We start from the raw sequence: 9,748 nt of genomic DNA, 5'->3' as shown, positions 1-9,748 counted from the left end.
CATAGTATGATTATTCACTCTCACCGGGAAGCAGAAATAACCCAAATAGTCATCAAATGATAACGAATAAATGAAATGTGGTAGTACTATTCCACAAAAGAAAATAATGAAACACAGGCACATGCGACAATATGAACGGACATCAGAAATATTGTGGTAAATGAAAGCAGCCAGTTTCAAGAGACAAAGTACAGCATGTTGTCTATAATACATACAAATGTTAGGAGAAGGAAATCTATGGAGATAAAAAGTACACCAGTGTACTTCAGATAAATAACCATATAATAATTTCTTAGGAATAAAAAGCACTAACTTAAGGGGCTGGGGCTATGGTATAGTAGGTTAAGCCTCTGCCTACTGTGCCATCATACCACATGGGTGCCAGTTTGAGTTTGGCTGATCCATTTTTTTTTCAAAGATTTTTTTGACAGCAGACTTAGACAGTGAGAGAGAGAGAGACAGAGAGAAAGGTCTTCCTTTTCCGTTGGTTCACCCCCCAAAAGGCTGCTATGGCCAGCACGCTGCACTGATCCGAAGCCAGGAGCCAAGTGCTTCCTCCTGGTCTCCCATGTGGGAGCAGGGCCCAAGCACTTGGGCCATCCTCCACTGCCTTCCCAGGCCTCAGCAGAGAGCTGGACTGGAAGAGGAGCAACCAGGACAGAATCCGCTGCCCCAACCGGGACTAGAACCTGGGGTGCCGGTGCCACAGGAGGATTAGCCTAGTGAGCCACGGTGCTGGCAATTTTTCAAAGATTTTATTTGTTTATTTGAAAGTCAGAGATACAGAGAGGCAGAGGCAAAGGCAGAGAGAGAGATCTTCCATCTGCTGGTTCACACCCCACATGGCCACAAAGGCTGGAGCTGCATGGATCTGAAGCCAGGAGCCAGGAGCTAGGAGCTTCTTCTGGGTCTCCCATGTGGGTGCAGGGGCACAAGGACTTGGGCCATCTTCTACTGCTTTCCCAGGCCATAGAAGAGAGCCAGATTGGAAGTGGAGCAGCCGGGACTCAAACCAGAGCCCATCTGGGATGCTGGCACTGCAAGTGGTGACTTTACCTGCTATGCCACAGTGCTGGCCCCCAGCTGCTCCACTTCTGATCCAGCTCTCTGCTAATGCCTGGGAAGGCAGTGGAGGATGGTCCAAATGTTTGGGCCCCTGCGCACATGTGAGAGACAGGGATGAAGTTCCTAGCTCCTGGCTCCAGTATGCCTCAGCTCTGGCTGTTGCATTTGGGGAGTGTACCAGTGGAAGGAAGTCTCTGTCTCTGTCTATCCCTCTGTAACTGCCTTTCGAATAAAACAAAAGATCTTTAAAAAATACTAAGTTCATGGTGTAACTGCTAAGAAAGGTGATGGGTCTGGTAATGAATTTTATCTACAGTGTAACATTATTATTATCAAAAATTCTGTAGCAATCAGAACAAAATATTAATTTATTAACTTATATAAAAGTCAAATAGGCACTGCTTTGATTAGTCTCCATCTTTCTTTTTAGAGATTAAAATATATTTTAACACACAAAAATGCCATGAACCAATAAATTTAAAGTTTCCCCAAACATCAAAGCTCAAAATGATTTTGTTGTTTTTCAATCAATATATCAAGGGCAAATACTCACTTGAGCCAATATTAGAGTACCAATAAAACTTAAAGGATTCACTTAGTCAAAATGCTACTTTTTTAAAAAAAAAAGGTGAAATTACTATGCATGAATTCAAGCCCTTCAAAAATCACATGCTCTCTGGCCTTCCCAGTAAAGTGTCACCTGACAAGGAAATTATCAAAGAATGTAGTAATTATTCAGGAATGAGGGAGAACATTCAGTGAGGTATTCTCCCTACTGCTTTCTCTGTTGAAATCACAGAAATGACAACTGTAATTCAATCTTTTTTAAAAGTTACCTATGAGTTTTAAGTTGGGATGGAAATTATTTCTAACTGTATGAACTTTCACATTACACTGTACTAAAAGAAATCCTTCCAGTTTTCTTTTCAATATGACAGTTAAGTAAATAGGAAGTCTTCACTTCTGACCTTTCATAGCTATTCAAAAGAAGCAATTCTGTTTGCCACTATTCCATTTACCAAAGATAAAAATGAAGCAAGTTTAAACACTAATTCATCTCTTTTCCAAGATTTGAATGATTTAAGAAAATTATTATTACAAAAACAAGAGAGAGAGAGGGAGACAGAGGGTAATATTTAGCTCCTAAGCCACAGAAATTAACAGTTTCTTTCCTTCTGGTAACGATGATTTCAATTTCAAAAACAAAATAAAAAGGAGGATTTTTCAGGTTCAAGGGAAACATTATATAAATCTAACCATCCACAACTATTATCATTATATTAAAGTTTAACTTCTTGGCTGGTGCCGCGGCTCACTAGGCTAATCCTCCGCCTGTGGCGTCAGCACTCCGGGTTCTAGTTCCGGTTGGGGTGCTGGTTCTGTCCTGGTTACCCCTCTTCCAGTCCAGCTCTCTCCTGTGACCTGGGAAACCAGTGTAGGATGGCCCAAATGCTTGGACCCTGCACCTGCATGGGAGACCAGGAGGAAGCACCTGGCTCCTGGCTTTGGATCAGTGCAGTGTGCCGGCTGTAGCGGCCATTTGGGGGGTGAACCAATGGAAAAGGAAGACTTTTCTCTCTGTCTCTCTCTTTCACTGTCTATCTCTGCCTATCAAAAAAAAATACTTTAACTTCTTCGGAAGTTTAAGATTTAACTTTTAATAATATAACAAAATAAACATTAATGTGCAGACTGCATTTTTGTTTGCCAATTTCATTTCCTTTGGGTAAATTCCAAGGAGTGGGATGGCTGGGTTGAATGGTAGGGTTATATTCAGATTTCTGAGGAATCTCCAGACTGACTTCCATAGTGGCTTAACCAGTTTGCATTCCCACCAACAGTGGGTTAGTGTCCCTTTTGCCCCACATCCTCGCCAGCATCTGTTGTTGGTAGATTTCTGAATGTGAGCCATTCTAACTGGGGTGAGGTGGAACCTCATTGTGCTTTTGATTTGCATTTCCCTGATAGCTAGTGATCTTGAACATTTTTTCATGTGTCTGTTGGCCATTTGGATTTCCTCTTTTGAAAAATGTCTATTGAGGTCCTTGGCCCATCTCTTAAGTGGGTTGTTTGTTTTGATCTTGTGGAGTTTCTTGATTTCTTTGTAGATTCTGGTTATTAACCCTTCATCAGTTGCATAGTTTGCAAATATATTTTCCCATTCTGTCGGTTGCCTCTTCACTTTCCTGACTGTTTCTTTTGCAGTACAGAAGCTTCTCAATTTGATGCTATCCCAAATGTTAATTTTGGCTTTGACTGCCTGTGCTTCTGGGGTGTTTTCCAAGAAGTCATTGCCGGTACCTATATCTTGCAGGGTTTTTCCAATGCTCTCTAATAATTTGATGGTGTCAGGTCATGGATTTAAGTCTTTAATCCATGTTGAGTGGATTAAACCCAGCCATCCCACTCCTTGGAATTTACCCAAAGGAAATGAAATTGGCAAACAAAAAAGTGGTCTGCACATTAATGTTTATTGCAGCTCAATTCACAATAGCCAAGACCTGGAACCAACCCAAATGCCCATCAACAGTAGACTGGATAAAGAAATTATGGGACATGTACTCTATTGAATACTATACAGCAGTCAAAAACAATGAAACCCAGTCATTTGCAACAAGATGGAGGAATTTGGAAAACATCATGCTGAGTGAATTAAGCCAGTCCCAAAGGGACAAATATCATATGTTCTCCCTGATTGGTGACAACTAACTGAGCACCAAAGGGGAAACTTGTTGAAGTGAAATGGACACTGTGAGAAACAGTGACTTGATCAGCTCTTGTCCTGACGGTTGATGTGCAATGTAATACTTTATCCATTTTAGTATTTTTTTTTGTTCTAGTACCATTGGTTGAACTCTGTAATTAACACACAATTATTCTTAGGTGTTTAAATTTTAACTGAAAAGTGATCCCTGTTAGGAATTTGGAAAACATTATGTTGAGTGAAATAAGCCAATCCCAAAGGGACAAATACCACTTGTTGTCCTTGATAGGTGACAACTAACTGAGCACCAAAAAGGAAACCTGTTAAAGTGAAATGAACACTATGAGAAATGGTGACTTGATCAGCCCTCACCCTGACTGTTGATGAACAACATAATATGTTATCCCTCTTAGTATTGTTTTTGTTTGTTCTACTTAATACTTTTGGTTGAATACTGTAATCAATACACAATTCTTCTTAAGTGCTGAATCTTAACTGAAAAGTGATTGCTGGTAAATATAAGAGTGGGAATAAGAGAGGGAAGAGATGTGCAACTCGGGACATGCTCAAGCTGACTTGCCCCAAATGGTGGAGTTAGAAACATACCAGGGGATTCGAATTCAATCCCATCGAGGTGGCATGTACCAATGCCATCTCACTAGTCCCAGTGATCAATTTCTGTTCACAATTGATGGTAATGAAAGGACTAAGATTTGAAGGGATCACATAAACAAGAATAGTGTCTGCAAATACTAGCTGATAGAATCAAAAAGGGAGAGAATGATCCAACATGGGAAGTGAGATACACAGCAGACCCATAGAATGGCAAATGTCCTAACAGCACTCTGGCCTCAGAATCAGCCCTTAAGGCATGCGGATCAGGCTGAAATGCCCAGGAGAGTATTTCAGGCATGGAAAGCCAAGACACTCTGGAAAAAAAAATGACCTAAATGAAAGATCTCTGTGAGTGAGATCCCAGCGTAAAGAACAGGTCATCAAAGAAGGAGGTACCTTTCTCTGAAGGGAGGAGAGAACTTCCACTTTGACCATGGCCTTGTCTAAATATGATCAGTGAACTCAGGGGGCTTCCATAGCCTTGGAAACTCATGACAAGAGCCTAGGGTGATTACTGATGCCATAAACAAATGTGTCAATTTGTTAAGTCAACAGGAGTCACTGTGCACTTACTCCTCATGTAGGATCTCTGTCCTTAGTGTGCTGTACATTGAGATTTAATGCTATAACTAGTACTCAAACAGTATTTTTCACTTTATGTTTCTGTGTGGGAGCAAACTGTTGAAATCTTTACTTAATGTATGCTAAACTGATCTTCTGTATATAAAGAGAATTGAAAATGAATCTTGATGTGAATGGAAGGGGAGAGGGAGTGGATAAGGGGAGGGTTGCGGGTTGGAGGGATGTTATGGGGGGGAAGCCATTGTAATCCATATTCTGTACTTTGGCAGTTTATATTCATTAAATAAAAGTTAAAAAAATAATATAACAAAATAAATTGCCTTTTATTGACATGCTCTCCAAGAGATATAATGAAACAAAATGTCATATTCTAAAATTTTCTAGACTTCAGTTACATTCATCTCAGGAATGACAAACAGGTCTCATGCTGGAAGGCAACTCTGAATGACTTAAAAGGACCCTGCTGGGGATACTACATCAGGAAATGTCCCTAGGGCATACAAGTTGATCAGTAAAGTGATAGACTTATTAGGGGAAAAAAAGTAGTGATATGTAGCCAAATGTTTCCCAAATTGGCTTTGTATCTATAGCTAGGGACAAGAAAAACTATCATGTTTATTCACCCATAAATATATTTAAGGATATGTACTAAAATTGGTTCCTGTCAAAATAATTTAAATAAAATTCAAATAATTGCTGATGCATAACATAAGAAACAAATAACATACTGAGGGAAAAGGTAGACTTTTTCAACCAGGAGGAATATATAGGAATTGGTAGCAGGGCTGGAGGGAACATGAGCCACAAAAGGAAGAAACTCAATGATTCAAAATATTATTGCTTAGCTGATTCTAAACATTTTATATAAGTAGAATCATACAACATGTTTTTTTTTGTGTGTGAACAGCTTCTTTCATTTAGCATAATGCTTTCAAAACACATCCATGGGGGTCAGTGCTGTGGTGCAGGGGGCTAAGCCTCTGCCTACGGTGCTGATATTCCATTAGGGGTACAGGCTTTTGTCCCAGCTGCTTCTCTTCTGATCTAGCTCTTTGCTAATGGCCTGGGAAAGCAGTAGAATACACCCTAATCCAATTGCTTGGGCCCTTGCACCTGCATGGAAGACCCAGAAGAAGCTCCTGGCTCCTGGCTTTGTACTGGCCCAGCTCCTGCAATAGTGGCCATTTAAACTAGTGGATGGAAGACCTTTCTCTCTGTTTCTCCCTCTCTCTGTAACTCTGCCTCTCAAATAAATAAATAAAATCATTAAAAAATTCATGTTGTAGCATGTATAACTTCTTCATTCCTTTTTATGGCCACATAATGTTTCATTGAACAGATATATTTGTGATTTTCCATTCATCAGTTGATGGATTTTTATGTTATTTTTAATTTTTAACATGTTTCATTGGATATGTTAAGTAATATGATTCTCATTTTGTGTTAGAATTTCAAAGCACATGACAATTGATACCCCTATAACATCTATGAAATTGCATAACAACCATATTTTATTTATTTATTTAAAAGATTTATTTTATTTTTTGAAAGAGTTTCAGAGAGTGATAGAGCCAGAGGTAGGTCTTCCATTTTCTGGTTCACTCCCCAGATGACTGCAATGGCCAGAGCAGAGCTGATCTGAGGCCAGGAGCCAGGAGCTTCTTCCAGGTCTCCCATGCAGATGCAGGGGCCCATGGACTTGGCCACCTCTTCTGCTTTCCCAGGCTATAGCAGAGTGCTGGATTGGAAGTGGAGCAGCCGAGCCTCAAACCAGCACCCATATGGGATGCCAGCACTGCAGGCCACGGCTTTAACCTGCTGTTCCACAGTACCAGCCCCACTACCATATTTTTAAAGCTGTTGAAGATGGAGAAAAACCTATTTTGATACTCAGCAATAAATCCTTACAAATCAGCAGTTACTGAGACTAAATTTACTGGCTTAAGTTGCCTCTAAAAAACAGAAAAATTATGATTTCTTAAGTACTTAATCTGTTACTGAAGAGATTTCATGTTTAGAATCTGTTCCAGTATAGAAAAAGTATAAAATAACTTGTGAAAAAGAATCATTAAAAGTATCAAGAATAGATGTATTATCCATATTATAAAAGGAAGCCCCACCTATCTCAGATCCAGAAAAATGGGTATTACCACTAGAAGAAGTTATATTCCTCTGGGATCCCATTTCCTCTCAACATATTGCCCAGCTACCCAGAACCCACCCAGGAAACAATGGCTGATTCTATCAGTTCCTAGGAAAAGTCTTGACATACCCCTAACACTCTGGCTTGTTTCCCATTTCTACCTCTAAGTAGATTTTTGTTCACCAACTACAGTGAAAAACTATGGGAAGGAATATTTGTGTAAAAGTTTTTCTGTGGACATGTTTTCATTCATCTTGGTTAGCATTGCTTAAGAATGGAATTTATTGGGTCATATGTTAACTCATTTTGGAAAACTGCTTTCCAACTTGGCTGTGCCATTTTACATTCCCACTAGCAATATATGAGGGCTCCAACTACTGCACACCATTGTCAATGCTTGCTTTGTCTTTCTTTTATTAATTGTTCAAAGATTGTTGATCATTTGTATATAAGCTTTTGAAAACTTCAAAACATTTTAGATTTAAGTACAGTGATTTGGTGCTTTTATTGCTGTGATTTTTTAAAGAATATACTCCTTTTATAGGCCACTTATGAGGTGTATAATGTATAATTAATCTCTTCAGTTCTATGGGTTGTCATTTCATTTTCTTAATGGAGTTCTTTGAAGCATAGGTTTTAATTGCGATGAAGTCCATTTTGCTATTTTTTCTTTTGTCATTTGTGCTTTTGGTGTCAAAGCTAAACACACACACACAGAGATTTATTCTTATGTTTTCTGCTAAAAAAGTTCTTTAGTACTAACCTTTAAATTTAGGAATTGGATCCACTTTGAGATATTGTTTGAGGTAGGAGACAAATTTCATCTTATGTGGATACAATGTTATTTTCCCATTGAATTATCTTGCAGGACAGCCAGCATTCAATTAACCATAAATGTAACAGTTTGTTTCTGCAATCCCATTCATTCATCTGTCTGTCCTTATGCTAGACCAGAATCTGATTACCACAGCTTTGTGATAAGCTTTGAAATTGGGACCACATTGTTAAGAACTACTTAAATTTGAATGAAATACAGTTTATTTTTAAATATTTATTTTCAATCCTGCAACAATGATGAATTGTTGGATCTAATCTTATGTGTGTGTGTGTGTATTCTTTAGCTTCCTATACAAAAACTAGTTTTCCATCTTCTTTTTCTCCCAATCTGAATGCATTTTTCTTGTTAAAATTCCCTGGCTAGAAGTTCTAGTACAATGTAAAATACTAGTATTTGAGAGTAGATATCCTCATGTTTTTCCTGATCTTCCCGAAAAGCAGTCTTTCTCCACAAAAGATGATATTAGCTGTGTGGTTTTCATAAAGGCTTTTAATCAGGTTGAGCACTTTTCTGGGTACTTCTAGTTAGTTGAGTGATTTTATCATGAAAGGAGGCTGAATTTTATCATTTATTCTACATCTATAATAATCAGGTAACTTTGTCCTTGATTCAGCTAATTTGATATATTATATTAATGGATTTTCAGATGTCAAACCAAACATATTCCTGACATGAATCCTATTTTGTCATAATATGTTTAAATTATTATTTTAATATTGCTGATTTGGTTTGATGGTATTTTATTGAAGACTTTCTCATCTATATTTAATAAAGACTACCGGTTAGGAGTATATTTTGATGTTTTTGTCTAGCTTTGGTAAAAGGGCAACACTGCCTTATAGAGTAAGTGGGGAGTGTTCCCTCCTCAGGTATTCTTGGAAGTGTTTGTGATGTTTTGATGTTACTGTTCTTTAAACATTTGCTACAATTTCTCAGTGAATCTTTCTTGGCCTGGGCTGGTAGAAAGTTTGCTAATTCAATTTCTTTACTTGTTACACAATCTATTCCGATTTTTATTTCTTCTTCATTAAGTTTTGGAATTTGCATGATTTTAATTATTTAAATTGACTGAGACTTACTTAATAACCAATTTTATAACAGGACTATTTTAGAGAATATTCCATGAACCTTTCAGAAGTCTGTATTCTGCTGGTGTTTGAAGGATTTTTTTTTTATTTTTTTAACTTTTATTTAATGAATATAAATTTCCAAAGTACAGCTTATGGATTACAATGGCTCCCCCCCATAATTTCCCTCCCACCCGCAACCCTCCCATCTCCCACTCCCTCTCCCCTTCCATTCACATCAAGATTCATTTTCAATTCTCTTATTCCTATATTTCTTTTTTTTGGTTCTCATTTTGGATTTATTGAACTTGAGGTACCATTTAGAAATCTACAAAGAAGAATTCAACAGAAAGTTGAAAGTATCCAGAGCTTGGAAAGATGCCCAAGCTAGAAAGAAACAGGAATGTAAAACAACATATGGCCAAATAAGTCATGGTGAATTAGGGGGTGGAATGAATGAGAAACTACATATAGCATTAGGATGGGTCATACAATGAAGGTCATTGAGGAGTCCATGAAAGAATCATAACACCAGTTAGTTCTTGGTAGAAACTAATGAAGAAGAATTGCCAAGAGAAAATCATGGACAGTAGTTGCAAAAATGGCAAAAAGATTTTAAAATGGGACAAACATGTAGCATAGTAGATAAGATGCTAGTTAAGCTGCCCTAGTTCCACATCAGAGAGGTTTTGTTTGATTCCCTATTCCGGCTCCTCATTACACCTTCCTGATCA

The sequence above is a fragment of the Oryctolagus cuniculus genome, chromosome 20 (assembly GCF_051225735.1).
Source record: "Oryctolagus cuniculus isolate XC-2025 breed Fujian yellow rabbit chromosome 20, ASM5122573v1, whole genome shotgun sequence".
Classification (NCBI taxonomy): Eukaryota; Metazoa; Chordata; class Mammalia; order Lagomorpha; family Leporidae; genus Oryctolagus; species Oryctolagus cuniculus.
This window is presented reverse-complemented; position numbering follows the sequence as displayed.